Source organism: Silene latifolia, chromosome 11 (genome assembly GCF_048544455.1).
Source record: "Silene latifolia isolate original U9 population chromosome 11, ASM4854445v1, whole genome shotgun sequence".
In the NCBI taxonomy this organism is placed as follows: domain Eukaryota; kingdom Viridiplantae; phylum Streptophyta; class Magnoliopsida; order Caryophyllales; family Caryophyllaceae; genus Silene; species Silene latifolia.
Window position 1 is genome coordinate 132,890,875 of NC_133536.1, and position 19,438 is coordinate 132,910,312.

A 19,438-nucleotide genomic window follows, 5' to 3' on the forward strand; every position below is an offset into this window, starting at 1 on the left:
GTTGGGAAATTTTTCATCCCGGTGGACTTTGTCATTGTTGACATGGAAGAAGACTCCAATATTCCAATCATTCTAGGTAGACCTTTCTCTCACACCGCGGGTGCGGTGATAGATGTGAAGCATGGAGAGCTTACTCTAGAAGTAGGAGACGAGAGCATAACTTTCAATCTTGACAAGACCATGAGAGCTCCCCATTTGCATGAACCATGCTTTATGGTTGATCACTATAGCCGGAAGGATGATAAGAACAAGTCGGAATTCCAATGGAAAAAGAAAGTTGATGATGCTCCATCAAAAGAGCAAGAGAATAGCAACAAAGAGAGCTTGAAAAGCTCACCCATGACAAGTGAAGAGGATGGTCTCATTGGCCAAATCAAGAAAGGAGGAGAGTTGTCTCTATCAACTCAAGAGATTTTTAATGATCAAGTAGAGAAGTTTGCGGTCTTTGGGATGATGAGTTTGAAGGGATTTTCAATCCCTATATTTGCAACGCTATCGATCAAGACCATCATGAAGGACAACAAGTGCAAAGATCTATTGAGGATCTTTATCATGATAATGAACAAGCTTTCGACTACTTCTTCAAGGTGTTGGGTAACATCAATAACACCTTGAACATGCCCCCATGATATCTCACTAAGGATGAGAGTTTGGTGGAGTCCTCTCCAAACCACCATTTGTAAATATTCTAACTCCCTAACTTGCATTTTAGTTCTTACATTGCATTTTTGTCATTTTTGGATTTTTGTGCCTTAATCAAGATATTCATCATTTTTGAGAGAAGTGAGGGAGGGACTAATAATTTTATTGATGTGTAGTGCTTTAACTTAGTGTGGGGATAGCAATTGCTTAGGCTATTCATGCCTTTGTAGTGCCCCTACAATGTAGAACACGAGATTTGAAGAATGGAAATGAAACGGGTTATGCAGTGCACGGATGGACCTGAATCCGTGTTGTCCAAGAAGAATCCGAGTGGCTTAAAGGGTAATCTGCTCGCCTTGCAGGAATCCGAGCGTCTGAGGAGGAATCCGTTCATTTTAATGAGCTGCAAAAATCAAAAATTTGGTCTGTAACAGAATCCGAGCGTCCCACCTGAGAAGACGCTCGTCTGATTCTCGACGCTCGTCTTAAGGAGAATCCGCTCATCGTTTTGCTGCAACACTTTAAGAAAAGTTCCTGTAACAGAATCCGCTCGTCTTTTTGAAAAGACGCTCGTCCCACATTGGAGAATCCGCTCGTCTTCCCTGAAAGACGCTCGTCTTGTGACGAGTTTTCCTGAAGCTTATTTATGCAGAATCCGAGCGTCCCGTGCCCCCATCTGCTCGTCTTCCCCTGCTGTTTTGTAAATTTCGGGTATTTTAAACCCCCTTCCCTCATTCATTTCATTCTTTCAGCATTTAAACACTACCTATAAACCCCAAAATCCTCATCCTCTCCATCACTAAAAAAAAAATTTCCTCAACCAAATTCAACAAAAACAAATCAAAACTTCCTCACAACAAAAATTAATCACTCCTTCTACAAAATCAATTGATTCAAACACCAAAATCTTCAACTTTTGAATCGATTTTTGAGATACAAAGCAACATCCTTTCATCTTGAATCGATTTGAGCATAGCTAGAAATTGGAGGTTTCAATCTTTCTTTGGTGTAATCAACAATGGCAAGAACTAAAGGAGCAACAAAGGCACTCAAAGCAAAGGCACTTTCAAAAAGGCAACAACTTCTTCAAGCAAATAAAGCTTCAAAGGCTTTGGTAGTTTCTAATGCAAATTTGGAAATTCAACAACAAGATCCCCCTATGGAAGCAACAACATCAACAACTCCGGTTATTGCTCAATTATCCGACTATCCGGAGATAATTTTCACTTCTGATTCTCATAGGGATAAATTTGTCCATTTTGCTAAGAAGACCATTATGCCTACAAAATTTATTTGTGAAAATGCCTTGACAAAGTTGGGTGTTCTTGAGCAAACCAAAGCCTTCTTTGAGGCCATGGGATTGGGTAAATTGTTTACCATGAGAGAATTGACATGCCCCTCCCTCACCTTGGAATTCATAAGTTTATTGAAAGTTACTAAGGTGGAGACTAGAGAATACATCGAGTTTCGTCTTGGAAATGTGAATAGACGCATCACTTTTGATGTTTTGAGTAAGATATTAGGCCTTAGTGATGCCCCGTACTATCATAAGATCCCTGAAAAGTATGACCCCGCTCCTCTTTGGGAAGCAATTTCCGGAAAGAAATTTGTGAGCTTTCATGCTTATTGTGCTCTATTAGTCCATCATCCGGGCATTAGAGTGTGGCACAAGGTCATTGGAAATACTTTGATAGCGAGAAATGGCACTAATCATCTTACCAATCTCGATTTTGTTCTACTTTAGTCGGCCTTGAACATAGGAAGGAAGTATACTAAGCCATATAATGCTCTAAGGCTTTTGGTTGAAAGATGGCTTAATGTCGATTGTGGTAAAGAGGGCACCGCTTTTATTGTGAATGGAGGACTAGTTACCTATTTGGCCAAGCACTTTGACCCAAACTTCAACAAAGAAAAAATTTATGTGGCGGTCAAAGGAGGCCATCTCATTGATATTGATGCCATGATTAACAAGTTTAAGTGGGTCAAGCATGATCCTCTTGACACCAACTATGGGTGGCTAACCAATGAAGCTAGATCCTTCACCTTGCCTTCAAAGATTTGCCGATTGAGTGTTCACCGAACAAACTACCTTCTTCCACTCTCCAAGGAAGCCGAGTATATCATTCATCAACAAAGAGGCGAAATTGAAGAGCCCTCCTCCTCCATTGTCACACCACCCTACCCATTCAAATATCAAGAGTTCAAACCCAAGGATGTTGAAGTGGGAAATGATTACTTGACCCTAATCATGAGAGAAAGGCACCAACAAGCATATAATGATCGAGTGGATGCCTACAAGGCCCAATATCCGCCCCTCCTTCATTTAGCTAGGCAAGGACTTCTTGATCCATCATGTCCTTTGCCTAGTTGGGCGGATAGGGAGGTTTTCTTTCCAAGCACATCTAGTGGTGAAAGACCGGGTGGAGAGGAGAATGTTGATGATGAAGTTATCTATGATGAGGGTGGTGATGAAGAGGTAGGTGAAGAACAAGAGGTTCAAGAGGATGTTGAAGAAGAAGAAGCTCAAGATGAGGAAGGAGAAGAAAGTGAGGAAGATCAAGGAAGTGAAAGCGGGAGTGGAGATGATTCCACTTCAATGGAGGAAAATGATGATAATGATGATATGATGGAGGATTAGCAAACCTTGGAGGCTCCTACAATCTTATGGTTTGTCTACTTCTTTTGTTTTCTTTATTTTATCTTGATCATAGTCTTGAGAGTCCTAGCAACACGGAGGACTAACACCTTGGCCCCATTAAGATGTTCTTTCTATTGTTCCCACATGAAAAATCAAAAATGACAATTTATAATTTCATGCATTGCATTCCGTGTGCATGAAATACCCCGAAATTTAAGACATTAGAAATAATGTCTATTTTGGTTTGGGGAAGTACATGCATACGCATCGGGAGGTAATCTAAATTACGCTCTCTGCCATAACAAAACCCATGCATCATGTAGTGTAGCTTAGTATAGCTTGCATTTAGTTTAGAAATCATGCATCATACCTGCATAATTTCCTATCATATTGGCTATTGAGGACAATGCCCATACTAGTGTGGGGATGGGAAATTCTAACTTGACTTTTATTCAAAAATTCAAAAAAAAAATCAAATTTGTTTTTGAAAAATCCAAAAAAATTAAGAAATGGAAAATCCAAAAACAAGTTCATTTCTTTTGTAGTGTAGTCTTGTATATATTGTTTGTATATATTATGTTTGTCTATCCTTGTTCACATTGATCGACTTCGCCACATCCGAGACATGAGGATATTGAAGACCGCATGGTATAATCTTTCCAATCTCCTTTTTCCTCTTTATGTTAATGACTATGTGGCTTTATTTTGATTGATGCGGTATAAACAATGTGAATTTAGGATTGCATTTAGATTATTTGGCATACTAGTTGGTAGAAGCATACGCATTAGGATGTATATATGATAGTTGCATCATGTCACGTAGTTTGCATGTTAGAAAAATTTTGTGAAACCGACTACTTGGGAAGCTTGACAAGTGTATATAGGCCCTAGTAGATGCTTTTTCTTCTTAAGACTTTGCTTGTTAGAATACCTGTAAAACACCCTAGGATGTGTCATGTAGTATCCTTTGACCCATGGATTAAGGCCTAGTCAAGAGTACCTTGTGGTGTGATAACTCCTTGGCTACCGTTTATTCCAAGGTGACCCTTGAAACCATGCAACCATCATTCATCCATGTTATACCACATTTTTGTCATAAAAGGGAATGGGCACAAAAAGAAATTGTTCAAATTTGAGTTCAAGAAAAGAAATGAAAAGTCAAAAAGATTGCAAATGCATCAACAGAAAAGAGGAGTAACAAAAATGAAAACTCCTATGCTTCAAATATAAGGCACTCTCGTTACTAATTGGGGTGACTTTGAAAATGTTCAAAAGAAAATGCAAAAGTTGAAAGTTGTCAAGTATTGAAATGCCAAAAAGCAAAAGAAATGGCAAGAAATCGTTCTCAAATGTTATATGCCACAAGAAATTGGGGGGAAAAACAACAACAAAGCAAACTCCCAAATGAAACTCAAATACTATCGATCCCTTTATTCATTGTATCCATTTTTGTGCATGGTAGAGAGGGGAGGACCCTTCTTCTTGTCTAGGCAAGAAGGGGAATTCCGCGACCCTCCAGTGTTTCTAACACCATAGGGAGTCTATTCTTGACAAAAGCAATTAACGATTGAGGACAAAGGTACCCTAGCTTGACATAACTTGGAGGTGATTTATTGGTATCCTTCTAGGCTTAGTAGTTTGAAGAAATTGCATCTATGAAGGAGTGTATACCCTTGAATTGCTTCCCTTGTAGATAATTTACGCCACTTAGATGAGGAAAGTGGCTATTCTTTTGTAGATGCATCCATTACTTGATTTTGTGTGCTTAAATGTTTGGATGTGTCCCCATTTTGGCAAGACCCACCTTGCCTTGCAAGAAGGCATCCTACCTCATGGTTGTCTTGTTATGAGCTGAAGGGGCGGAGTGAGACCCGCTAATTGTCTCATATCGGCTATGCTATTAGTTTAAATAACGGTTCTAGTCTTTGTCACCTCTTTACTCTGGACGAGCAAAGGTTCAGTTTGGGGATACTTGATGTGACCATTATTGAGCATATTTAGTCCCCGAATTAACCTTGTTCCCATGCTTTTTTAGTGCATATTTAGGTCATTTATTATCTTTAGTCCTTTGTTTTGCATATTCTTTTAGGTTTTGTTCCCTTGGTAGGAAAGGAGTGCAAACCTTGCATTTTCATTGCAAAATAGAGCTAAATTGATTGAATTCATTGACCAAGCATCAAAGAGAAGACAAGAATAGAAGGCCTTTGTACATATCATAGTAGATGAGCAATGATGAGGAAATATCCTTGCATCTTCGAAAAGATCCTCGAGGATTGTTGGAAGAAGGAGGAAGAAAAGAAGAAAAGAAGGAAACTGACCAAGAATCCGAGCGGCTTGACCCTCGGGACACTCGTTCAAGAAGGCCAGAAGCCGAGCGTCCGGCCATGGAATCCGCTCATCCAGCAGCCAGGCAATCCGCTCGTCCCGCTGCCTTGGACGCTCAGATTGTGTTACAGCAACTTTCGTTTTCTTCTTGTTCTATGAAGGATGCGCATATTTCGAAAAGACCGGCAAAAAAGAGACCGGCATCTCTTTTGAGAGGAGCGATTTCTCAAGGACTTAATCGTCATTTAAGCCCTTAGTAAACCCTAATTTGTGTACCTAATCCCCACTATAAATACCCCATTAGTCTAATTAGATAATCATGTTCTTCTTATCAATCTTTAGTGTAGTTTATATCATTCTAATCCCTTCTTAATCTTGTAATCAACTTTTAATCAAGCCTTAATACAAATCTCATTTCCTTAATCTCTCTTTTGTTCATCTTTTATTTTGGGTAATTGAAGATTATTTGGGTTATTATTGGGATATTGACAACCTTCCAATCAATCATGAAGTACTTCTATTATTCTTTGCTTTATTACTGGAATCATTAGTAGGTATATTTCTCTTAATCCCTTTTTAATTATTGTTAATCATCTTCATTTATTCATCATGTCTTGCTTTGTTAATGTAATTGACAACCTTGTTAACATGCTAAACTTGATAATGAGTGAGTAGTTTCCTTAACTTGGGTTAATGGGTAATTAGGGGAAACCAACATGGGGAATGATTCATGCTTAATCTAATATGTTTTCATAGTTTATTTGCTTGCTTGTTGTGATCTTAACTTATGCACATGTTATGCTTGATGAAACGCGAGCCTATGAATCCTTGCATCTTTTACCCATCACTTACCTTTTCAATGAGACTTGTAAGACATAAACCAACTCGAGTCTCATTAGACCATGCATATAGTTGAGTAGGGAGGATTAAGTCGACTTGTAGGTGTTGTGCAATCTAATCGATTCGGCTCCGGGACCCAGACCTTCCTAGGATTGTAAGATATAAACCAACTCGATCCATCACAACAATAATTTCTTGCTTATAATTTGAGAATATGTTTGTATGATCAATTCCCATGAATCCCCTATGACCCCATGACACCCTAATGCCTTTTATCAATTGTTTACATCCCTTTTTAATCATCTTGCTTGTTTACTTTTATTGCTATTTAGTTTAGTGATCTTCTACTTCAAACCCCAAATTGTGACACCACTAGACACCGCTACTTACAATTGAAAATCTTACTTCAATACCCGTCCCTTGGGATCCGACCTTTACTTACCTCTTTACTAATAGTAGAGTTGTTTGTAAAGATATAAATATTGTTTTGGTCTAGGTGCTCCTAACGACAAGTAACCGAAATTAAGCTCCAAGTGAGTCCGACCATGACCATAAAAGAAAGTGCACTTTGTTGATATGAGTAGTACATTTAATCCCTTTAAGCACTAGTCATTTAAGCCTATCGTTGGACCTCTTCAATTAACGTGGGGTGTTACAATCACCCCCACTTGAAGAACGCAACATCCTCGTTGCGCCTGGCAGCATAACCGCTAACCCAGAATCCTCCCCCGCTAGGTGGGTGATCACAATGGAGCGTATAACAACTGCCTCCAGGAGCGTATAACAACTACCTCCCATCACCACACGGTCGCAGGGTTGCTCTGATACCACTTGTAACAACTCTGACCCAAACCGGGTCGGGAGCGGTTTTTTATGATAGCCCACCAGGCTATATACATGGCCCACAGATCAACACGGATCCTTTATAGCGCATTTTGTCCTCACTCATGCGCATCGAGGGAACCTTCCCAGGATGTCACCCATCCCAAGACTACTCTCAGTCAAGCACGTTTAACTTTGGAGTTCTTTCGCATGGATGACCATAAAAGAAAGTGCACTTTGTTGATATGAGTAGTGCATTCAATCCCTTTAAGCACTAGTCATTTAAGTCTATCGTTGGACCTCTTCAATTAACGTGGGGTGTTACATTACAAAATCAAAATGGTCCATTTTATCTTATGTTGGCCGAAAATAATATGTTGTTGGACAACATTTTATTTTTTGTCTTTTCTTTAAATCAACTAGTTGCATGTAATCATTCACCTACATGCATGGTTATGACATAACCTAGCCTAATGCACTCATTACCTATTCTTGCATGCAAATTAAAATAAGGAAAAGTAATAGCCCACTAATGGCTCCATGGAGCCGGTTTTTTGTGCTTAAATGGAGCAATTGGTTGCTCATTTTTCTAGTTCTAATTTTTGCATGCTTCTCTCTAAAAACCACACAACCACATATTATTATTATTACATTACTAGAGTAGTAATAGAAATAATATTAAGGGATTTAGATTTCTTGTAATATCTAATTAATATTACTAGAAATATTTTAGGTAAAATCTTGGGTGCAATTGAAAGGAGAGTTTCTACTTTGAAACTTTGGAGGATCATCCTTTTCTTTATAACTCAAGAACAAGGTTGGAAGGAGTCCATTCTTGTGCCCACTTTTTGCCTCATTCTAATGTAAGGAAAAATCGTTTTCTTCTTTTACGTTTTTTTTGTTTGCATGTAACTAGATTCACAACATCGAATTTAATAAATAACTTAGATCTATATTAGATGAGTCTAATAAGAGGGTTAAAGAACCTATCATTTAGTCCCCTAACTAACCTCTTTCCTATGCTTTTTAGTGTGTATTAGGGTTGTTTCTTGTCTTTGGCTTCCTATTATGCATATTCTATGAGAATTGATGTCCTTGGTAGAAGAGGAGCACTAACCTTGCGTAAACGGATTAAATTGGAGCTAAATTGATTGCATCCAATGACCAAGCATCGAGACGGAGACGAAGGCTAAAGGCCGTAGCTCAATAAAGCAAGTTTTATGGCAACGAAGGACAATCCCACGGCCCAAGAATCTATCCCCACAAGTAATTGGGCAAGGATGACGAAAAGGGATCCATTAAAAGAGGAAATTGCTTGGAAACAAACCAAAACTTTCTTGTTTGGCTCCGACACTATGTTAGATGAAAAGGCGTCAAAAAATCAAGTGGTCTAGTCTTTTGAATCACTCCAATAGGAGTCCAGATGAGGAAATGACGTTTGGTTTACAATCCGAGCTCAAATAGACAAGCTGAGCACCTGCCCGCTCGAGCTGAGCATCAGGACGTGCGTCCCTACATCAGGACGGGCGTCCCCATACTCAGGACGGGCGTCCCTACCGTTAGCCCGTGCGTGCTACCCCCAGAACGCTCGACCTAAGCTCCAAGATTGTTTCTTCACAGCTCCAGGACGCACGACTACTCAGGGGACTTGCAAGGAGTTAGTCGTGTTTGGTGGGCCTAGCCTTCATTTATGCCAAAAAATAACCCTAATGGTTAATTGCTATATATACTCTTCTTGTATTTAGAGGAGATTAAGCCTCTTTAGTTTAGATTAAGCCTTCTTAGGAGTAGATTAGAACAGAATTAGTCTTTAATCATTCCACAAATTGAACTTTAATCTTTCCTTAATTATTTCTCAACCAATCTTAGATCTAGCTTTGTAATTGAATAATTCTTGGATTTGTTTTTGGGAAATTGACAACTCTCCATCATTAATCAAAGGTTTCTTCCATTATTCTTACTTCCTTTGTTAAATTCAAGTTATTTATATTTGGATCGCTTGGGTATGTCTTTGAAGACAAAGTGACAAGTCTCTATATTTATTCAAGGATTCTTCTTTATTTATGTTCATCTTTACTATCCAAGTTGATAACCTTCTTAATGAATCCCTCTTTATTTACTTGTTAATCTCTTGTTTTATTACCTTGCTTAATCACCATGTTCATTTGTGTTGTGATGTTTGACACAATTGCTAGCATATTAATCATGATGTGTAGTGAGTAGTTTTATAGATAGGCTTAGTGGGGGATTAGGGGAGTAATTATGGGATAAATATATGCTTAATGAGTTCATATGAATGCTTGCTTATTGTACTTCCAACTTATGCACATGTTATGTTTGATGATATGTTTGATTGACAACCTAGCATGATTCTCTTCTCTTTTCAACAAGACTTATAAGATATAAACTTAATCAAGGTTTGTTAGACCATGCATATAGTTAAATAGGGAGAACCAAGTCGATGTAGGTGTTGTAAAGTTTTACTCAACTCGGCTCCGAGACCTAAGTCTCCCTAGGAATTGTAAGACATAAGCTAACTCATTCCAACAATAATAATTGCTTGCATCTATGTGACTCATATATGTTATCTTACCGTAATTCCCCTATAATCCCATGACAACCTAGTGTCTTTAATCATTTGTTTACATCTCCATTTCTATTTACTTACCTTGCTCTTCATTTGTTTATATTTCCTTGTCGTAGTTTAGAACACAGCCTCAAATCCATATAATCGTGACACTTGCACAACTTAGAATAGATAGACTTAGGACCCAAAACACACCGTCTCGTGGATCGATGTAATACCCCGTAGTTTAGTGAAGTTTATATAACTAATTTACGTAATTCAAATAAATGATTATGACGGTTATAATTAATAAATGTGAATAAGACGGAATGATATAATAAAATAACAGAATAATAGAGTAATGGGTCGGAATGGTAATTGGGTAATAATAATATACGATACTTTATATGGTAATAGTGAATTATTATTTGTTATAATAATAATAGTAATACGATAATAATAATAATAACAATAGTAATAATAATAATCGTAATAGTAATTGTATTTATAATAATAATATTTGTTATGAGACGGTAATTAAATAAATAAGATAATAAAGAAAGACGAGATTGGAGTTGGGGCATGTGTTATAGGGCTTGGGTCGACTATATATGTTGCGTAAGTTGGTTGGTTGATTAATTGTGGGGATCAGATAATTACTAATAATAATAATAATAATAGAAATAGTTGCCTTAAAGACGGATTTCCTAAATTGAGAAGGGATTAGCTTAACTTATCTTATAAAAGTGAAAATATTACATCTAAATTGTCATAATAAAATCTGGAATTTGAAGAGAGAATTGGGGATCTAGGGAAGCGTGACAAGAGACTCAAAATCAACAATTAACTCGAGGTAATACCGTCTCATGTATACACCTTCGCTTTGTTATAACTCGTAAAGTAGACCACCGTATGACTAACTAAAACCAGGAACATGACCGTGGGACAACAGAGGTTGATCGGACCCATCGTTGACCACCGTTGACCGGCGGGAAAGGGTTGTTCGAAGGGTTTTTTTAAGGGTGGTTGGGTTGTTACCGTATAACTGAAAACGCAAAATTTAACTCGTAACTTTGACCATCGTGACCTGGGTTGGGGTTGGTTGGTCATGGGAAGAGGATTCGAGCATCATGGTGGTGTCTGGGTTGTCGGAGATGGTTGTTTATGGCGGTGGAGGCGGTAAAAACGCGAAAACAGAGGAATGATAGTGTTTGTATGGGACCGTCTTAAGACGAACGCCATAGCCGTGTTTGTGGCTGAACCAGGAAGGTTAGGGTCTGATTCTGGTCGTGGGTTATGGGTGATTCTAGGGTACGGTGTTGAACCGTAGTGGTGGTGGTTAAGGTGTATAAAACGGGTTGTGTGTATAGGTCAGGCGAGTTGGTTGCTGCTGCTGTTTGTCGTTATTGCGGTTGGGGTAGAGGCTGTTTTGGGGTCGTGTGTGGTGGTTGTCGTGGGTGAAGACAGCCGTGCCTGGGTTTGATAGGTTGGTGATCCACGGTGGTGTTGTAGCAGGTGGTTGATACCTTGAGTATGAATAGGTTACGTCGGGTTTTCGGTATTAGTAGTATCATGGTGGTGTTTAGGGCCGGTCAATTTGGAGTGTTGGTGGCGGTTTGGCTGGTAGCTGTTCGTTGTCGGGGTGAGTTGGGTTGCAGGCTAGGGCGTGGTAGGATTGGGTGAGGCTGACGGTGGCTAGGTGAGTCGTGGTAGGCGGGTTTTTGTGAGGTGTTGATCACGGTTTTGAAACCGTGAATGTGTGGGTGTGAGGGTTGTTTACGTGTTTTGGGGTTTGGGTAGTTGGGTTAGTTGACTTGTGTGTTTTGTGAACGGGTTTTTAATTGCTTATTTTGGGAGACTCGGGTTATAATTGAATCGGGTTTTTAGTTATCATAAATCTTTAATAATTATAATAAATAATTAGTTTGAATAATTAAATAAAAGGAATAATTAAATAAATAAATAATTGAATTGAATTGAATTATAATATTTTGATTAGGTGACGGTTGTGAAGAATTATAATCGTATCAGATTGATTTAATTATTTGGATTGCTTAAGCTTCTTAATTTGAATCGCTTGCCGAGTAGGGATAAATCCTACTCAACTCTTACTCGATAATATTTGGTTTATTGGATGGCTTATTACAATAAACTACCACCATCCACTAAACCCTCTTTATTTTGGTCCATATTCATAAAATGGACTACCATTTTATTTTGTCAATTTGTCATTTGTCACACAATATGTCACATGTAGTATGATACATGTTATTAATTAATTTAATGCATATTTATCACATAAATATCATTTTATAAATTAATTCAATTACATACAATAAATTGACTAGTGATACTTGATCACATAAATAAAATGGGTCATTTAATTATTATTCACAACATCTTGTAATTATAATTAACCATTCATTCTTATCTCTATTGTTTCTCAAACAATAAGTAATTTTAGTAATAAAGTATTTCAATTACTAAAATAAATCTTATTTAATCCCATTACAATAAGATATCAATATTCTGTCTCACAAATTGAATTGTTCAATTTTAAGGAATTGATTAACTTGTATCGTCATACAATTAATCAATTTTACAGATTAGGGCATCATCCTTTAGGTATGACCTTAAGGGATCAACTGACCACCACCGTCCCACGACAGTAACGTCAAACTCTAGCAAGCCAATCGTTACCAATTAATGTTGATCAGTTGACTATAAAATGAATCATCCCTTACGTATTCTTAAAATGAGATTTAAACATGTGATCATCATGATCGACAATTGTGATCGCATTATTGTCGGGGACACTCCAACAATCTCCCACTTGTCCTCGACAAGTGTGCGTCACCAATTCTCTTGTCCTATTACTATCTCTCACTCAATGCAAGGTGTCTTTCAGGTCGTACTTGCAAGTGATCATATCGAGAGTGGTTTCTTCCATCTGGAGAATAACTGATTTGACCGGAATTATCTACCATAGATACCTTCCGAGCGTGGCCACACATTTCCAGTTCATTACTCCTTGAGTGGCCTTGAGATATTGTTTTAACCCTGACAAGGGTGTGGACAATTCCTATCGCACTATTCCCTTGGACTAGCCACAGCCATCATAACCCAAAATATGCCCATTTGACCCCATTTACGAAGGTCGTAGTAACATAAATCAAAGTTAATCTGAAACCATGCCACCTTAGGCGAACAGTCTTTAGTCAAAAGAATCGACTCATTAGATTACTATAGTAGCTCTCGCCACGACCAGGCTTTATAAATTTGCCAGAACTCTATAAGCGATCCACGCCCGACAAAGTGTTCCTAATGACCGCCTATGTGATCGACTAGTCATCTCACATGACTCTATGGCACTTGAACTTGCCATCAATCGCATCACACTCTAATCACTTCGAGACGTCACCTCATACAAGTGACTATGGGCAAATACCATGTTAATCCGGGTTCACTTTAACGGGGTTCAATATTGTCATACAACCCGTTTGGATGTAACAAAGTACAAGAAAAGATTTTTTAAAGTAAAAACTCGAACGACAAATGCGATTATCACATATGAATAGTCAATGCCTGATTACTATTTCATATTCTATAATCTAATTTGATCTTGTATGTAGTTGTTCCATTTCAATTCAATTGAAATGACATGACTCATCATGTTTAGCCTATGATTAGGCCTTGCTAAGTAGGTTTTAGCAACTCCTTGCCCAACCTTGCTACATACTCGTTTTCCTTTCGTAATGCATACCTTGTATTATAAAACTTTCTGAGTACGTGTCTAGATCCAATCTAGACAAAAGCTCTCTAGTCATAGAATAGCTCCCACTGTTTTAACAGTGTGCGGGACCCATCCCTCTCGCACATCTCATGATTGCAAGTGTACTCAATTTCCGTTGTAAGCATCTCTTATTGTTCTTTATTGCCTAGAACAATTCTAGCAAATCCACTTCTTAAATAACATAGCCACAATGGTTCCTTAACCATCTTCACGTGTTTTGAATATGGTTTTTGTCTGAAACCTTTCGCAATCTCAATTGTCATTTGTGTAACACCCTTACACAAATTAGTTAATTGCATCAAAAACACTTAACTTTCCATCCTTAATGTTTTCTCAAGCACTTAAGAATAATCTATATGGCTACTTGGTAACTATTACTTAAATTCGATTTTAAGACAATTCATCATACTCAAAGTATATGAAGTGTTATACATCATTACTCATTTAATTGATCCGGCAGCGGAAGCAAATGGAATCAATCAAATATGTTCAACTTGATTGAACTAATCATGTATCTTATCAACATAAGACTTCTTATTCGACGCTAATATCATGTGGATTTATCTCCATAAATCTGGATATTAAAGATGTATTATATATCTCCAAGTCTTAAATCATTCCCAATGATCAATATGTCATCCACATATTAGACTAATTAAAATTACCGTAACTCCCACTAAACTTTATGTATAAACACAACTTCTCGACCTATCGAGAAAAGTTTTATAACATGATCAAAACATTGATTCCAACTCATTGATGTCCTACTTAAGACTCTCTCTTAAATTTCACATTATCTTAAGATGGCAAGAATCCACAAAACCCAAGACATGTATTGAATACATTCCTCCTAATTGAAGAAGTGGGTTTTATATTCACTCGCTATGTATATCACATAATGAAACACAATTCCTAAGAAGATCCAAATAGACTTAAGCATTTCAACTAGTGCAAAACCCTTTGCAACTAATCAAGCTTTGATATCTAACAATTCACCTGGAATTTATTTCGGATTTTCATGGCTCTAAGCCTTGTATTGAGTTGTGACTTAAACACTCTCATGTAAGACATATGTTCATTACTTTCCAGAAGTAATCAACTTGAATCAGACAATTTCTTTGTAAGTTGCAAGCTCTTTACTTTCTTAAAAGTAACATGAATTCATTATCTTCAACAAGTGATGAATTTAACCTCCTAGGTTTCGAAGAAACAACATCATGTAGCCAAGAAAATACAGTTTCTTGCGACATACAATTTTTTTGACACAATTCTTTTGTGGCTCTTGAATATTTTCTCCCACTCTATCTTCTAGAAATAAACTTGTATTCTAGAAAGACAGCTTCACGAGCCACAAACTCGTTGTACTCGTGATTATAGTAAGGAAAAATAAGCATTTGTTTCTTGTGAAAATTTACAAGCATGGTACTCTACCATTTCATATCTCATATGATTCGTTTTAGATTTAGTGGAAAAATAATTTAGACAAATGATAAAATCCCCAAAAGGATCAAGTAACTCAAAGTAACTTGATTGAAGTCCAAACCATATCGAATAGCGTTTGATTTCTTTATCCAACCACACATTATCCCATAATGCGTGCTAAGACAGATTAATTTGTGATACTATATCACATTTCCTTTGGCTTATATCAAAGTCTTCACTTTGATAATCACATCACGACTAAATCATGATTCTTTGAACTCTTTGAACTTCTTCAAAGATTTCTCTATTTACCTTATTAAGTGCACACATTAGCGTCAACTTAAATCGTTGGTAAAAGAAAATGATCAGCCTATTTTGGATCAATGATTTACAACCTCGATCTCCTTTTCAACCAAAAGCACGAGACATCTTGCTTTGAATACAAGATACGCATATACCATAAGATTAACAATCTAATGGTTCCAAGAGTACTCAATAACTCTTTGCGTTTATCATTCCAGAATTTAAGGTTTAATCTTGGGTTACCAATTTGAGTCTTGCATCATCTACATGATATATCATTCTAGTTTGGTTTAGAATATAATCACCTTGATAATGGGCTAGCCATACATCAAATCATGGTGTATAGGGTCACAAAAGTGAAACCTCTTTTGTATCTTAACAAGATTATATTCTTATTCAGAGTTTATGCACTTAATGGTCATAATTAAGTACTACTATAAACCCAAAACTAGATTGATTACACAATGACTCTATCTCTCGACATCATTGTTGCTAGTCGTCATATTATAATCATCCTATGTATCATATACAATGATGAAAACCACCACCGGTTTCTAATATTGACGAAGTAGTACTAGCAAAATTTATGATAATCGAATAAACATTTAAAGAAGAAGGTCTCATTAGATGTTCCATAACTAACTTGCTGATTCTTCAATAATTTGGGGTAGTTTCCTTTCTAGCGTCCAACAATTAAGACAATGGAAACTTTATTGGTCGTGATTGATAGGTTTAGTATCGTTATTCTCAATAACTTTACTTTTAACATTACCTTGTATCAATTCCATTCTAATTTTACTTCTTTGAACCTCGTCCTTATCTTAACGGTTAAGAGAATGCTCCCACTCATTTCAATTAGTCTTTGCTTAGAGAAGCAAAATTGAATTTCATGAAGACTACTTTTCAATTCATTTGTTTAGTCTTAAAACTTTCATTGAAGTGGTTGCGGTATTTTGGTCAATTTTGATTTCCTACAAATCTAGTTACCAAAATGATGTAACGTTTCAAAGTACTTAACTAAATTAAGCATATGAGAAACAATTCATTGTAAGTAGATATGTTAGTCAAGAATAAAAAAACTCTTTTGATCACGAATAACTTTTATCTATACTCTTCACAAGAGATCCTTACAATGGATAATACGAGGTTTTTTAGAAGAAAATTCAAATTTTGTCTTTAGTTACGATGTTTTAATGGAGATTTGAACTAAAATCGAAATGATATCGTATATAATTTGAGGTAAAGAATTAGAACAATATGATTAACGGAATAATGAAAACAAAATATTTATCGTTATAATAATACTTGTAAATAATTTAACAAGTTTTATTGCATTTATCTAGTGACCTCTACCCAACTTGATAAATGATTCCAAGATCCAAATTCATATTAACTTGGGCACGGTGTAGCCGATTCATCCGTTATCAATATAACTCGGTGGATTAACTCTTTAATCGATTCTACTTTTAGAACTCTTGGTCGATAAAATTACATTAATATTTATCTTTAGCCCAAAACACATCCGGCTATGGTCGAGAATACTTTTGTTGAGTTCAACCCAAATTTCGAATAAATGTGTCCATGATCCAAATTCATAATAACTTGGGCACGGTGTAGCCGATTCATCCCTTATCAATATAAATTCGGTGGATAGACATTTATCACCCACTTCCCCTACGTAACAAGGTTTGTACCCCGGTGTGGCCGAGCGCACTCCCTCATGAAATAGGTTTTCATGGTTTCTACTTTTTGGTAAGGCTAAGTCTCAATTGTTTATTTTAGCGAGAGGTCATGTCAATTTATTATCTATCACGTTTTAAGTGAACTAAAGCGGTGAACTACGATAATTGTAATTGACACGGTCGATAAACTCGATTAAAATGCATGTTTAGTTATGGTGATTTAGCGATGCATGAAACATATAAATAAAATGCAAAGCATAAAAATAAAATCCTAGTATGGCCTTCCTAAAATAGTAAATCTAATAAACTATTACAAATTCGGAAACCAACTCCTTTGATCCCTTGAACTTCGGTCTTGGCACGCACTTCAGGGCAACACTTTCTTTGATGGATCGCCTTCTCGAATGGCACCGTCTTCAAGGAACTCCGGAATAATTAAATTACAAAATTAGTTACATAATTTCCTATTATACATTTGTAATAAAAAAAATCTATTAAATTACAAAACGGTGATACGAGATCACAATAATTACAACCGAATTGATATTACCGTACATTTTGGGTAATACCAATTAAAACTAAGGTCATACTAAGTAAAATTACATAATTCAAAAATTATATAAAATAAAAATATGACAATCATAAATAAAATGCAGCATTATAATATTTATGAACATGCTAGATTTTATGCTAAATAGCCTTTTAAGAGCCAATATCGTATATTTATCGGTTTGCATGGATTATTTGCGTCATTATAACTTGTTAAAATCACAATAATTACATAAATTCATATTTATGTACAAGTTAATTACCCTAACCATCTTAGGACTCAAAAATTAGTCTCCACTAACATTTTGACAATAATTAAACTTGATTTCTTAATATTGTTCACAATTGGACCTAAAAATACAAACTTATGCTATAAACTTCAAATTAAATTATAAAAATTTCAAATAATTTCAAAATTTGAAATTTAAACTCATGAACATTCTGGAAAAATACCATGACACTCATAATGTTCAAAACTTCGGTTAAAAATTTCAAAAATTTATCGAGAAAAACAATTTTGTGTTTTATCGGTTTTAACAAATATGACCATTAAAATATGAGAAAATTTATTTTCATCAACCTTTCACTTTTAGATCTGAAATATATGATAAAATGCAACATGTGACGTTTTTCGTTAGTCATGAAGTATGTTTTAGCATTATAACTAATTATAGTAACTATTTATGTGATTTTTCATCAAAAATTCATAAATCATGCAAAAAGACTTCACTATAGCCAAATATTTTACACGCATCTGGTAAAATTTCATGTGACAACATACTAAATTTTCATGACCAGATTCGAAATATAACTCATATTAACCTATTTACTCATTTAAATACGATTTTAACTTATAAAATTCATATTTCGAGCAAAACAACTTATTTTAACAAGAAAATTTACAGGCCATCAGTATGTATTACATGTGAAAACATATCCAAAAACCACTGGAAAATTCGAAGTTTAGCTATTTTTCGTCCAAAAATGACATTTTTATCATAAAAATCACATTTTAATGCCAATAATATATAAAATGTACAATAAAATCCATAAATAAACCAAAATGTCCTAAAAATAACTTAGGATCAAAAACTTTTAACATGCAAAGTTATTTCGTGATTTATCAACATAAAACACAAATTTCAAGTTTTATTCGTTAATCGTATTATCTCGGAAAAAACGATCCCGATCTTGCATGCAACAACCATAAAGCTCTGATACCACTTGTTGGAAATCATATTTTAAATATCTTACAATCCTTTGATGCTTGCTTAAGACCATTCTAGGATCGCTTAAGTAAGCTTTGCATAATATGTTAGGATTTTTAGATCTTTATCTAAGGTTTTCTGTTCCGAACACATCCTTCTCTAAATTCCCATCTTAGAAAAGCGAATCTTTAATATCATTTGCCATTCTTCATCAAAATGAAATGTGGCAATTCCTAACATGATCTATCTTGATTAACATCTTCATGTCGATCTATGCTTTTACGTACTCTAAAGCTCTATTTATTTTAAGGAGATCATCGCCTTAAAGTAAATCTACTCTTGAGTATAAAATCTTTGATTGTAATACTATGGCTTTTATGCAACCAAGTGCAATTGATCATTCAATAGGTCATAATTCCATTACTTTCGAAAAGTAACATATTAACAATAAGACATGTGTACTTTACTCCCACTCTATCTTAATAGATTATAGTTTCATTACTTTCAAAAAGTAACACATTGACTATAAGACATGTTTGTGACGATCTTTACTCCCACTCTATCTTAATAGATTATAGTTTCATTACTTTAAAAAAAGTAACATATTGACTATAAGACATGTTTGTGACGATCTACTCCCACTCTATC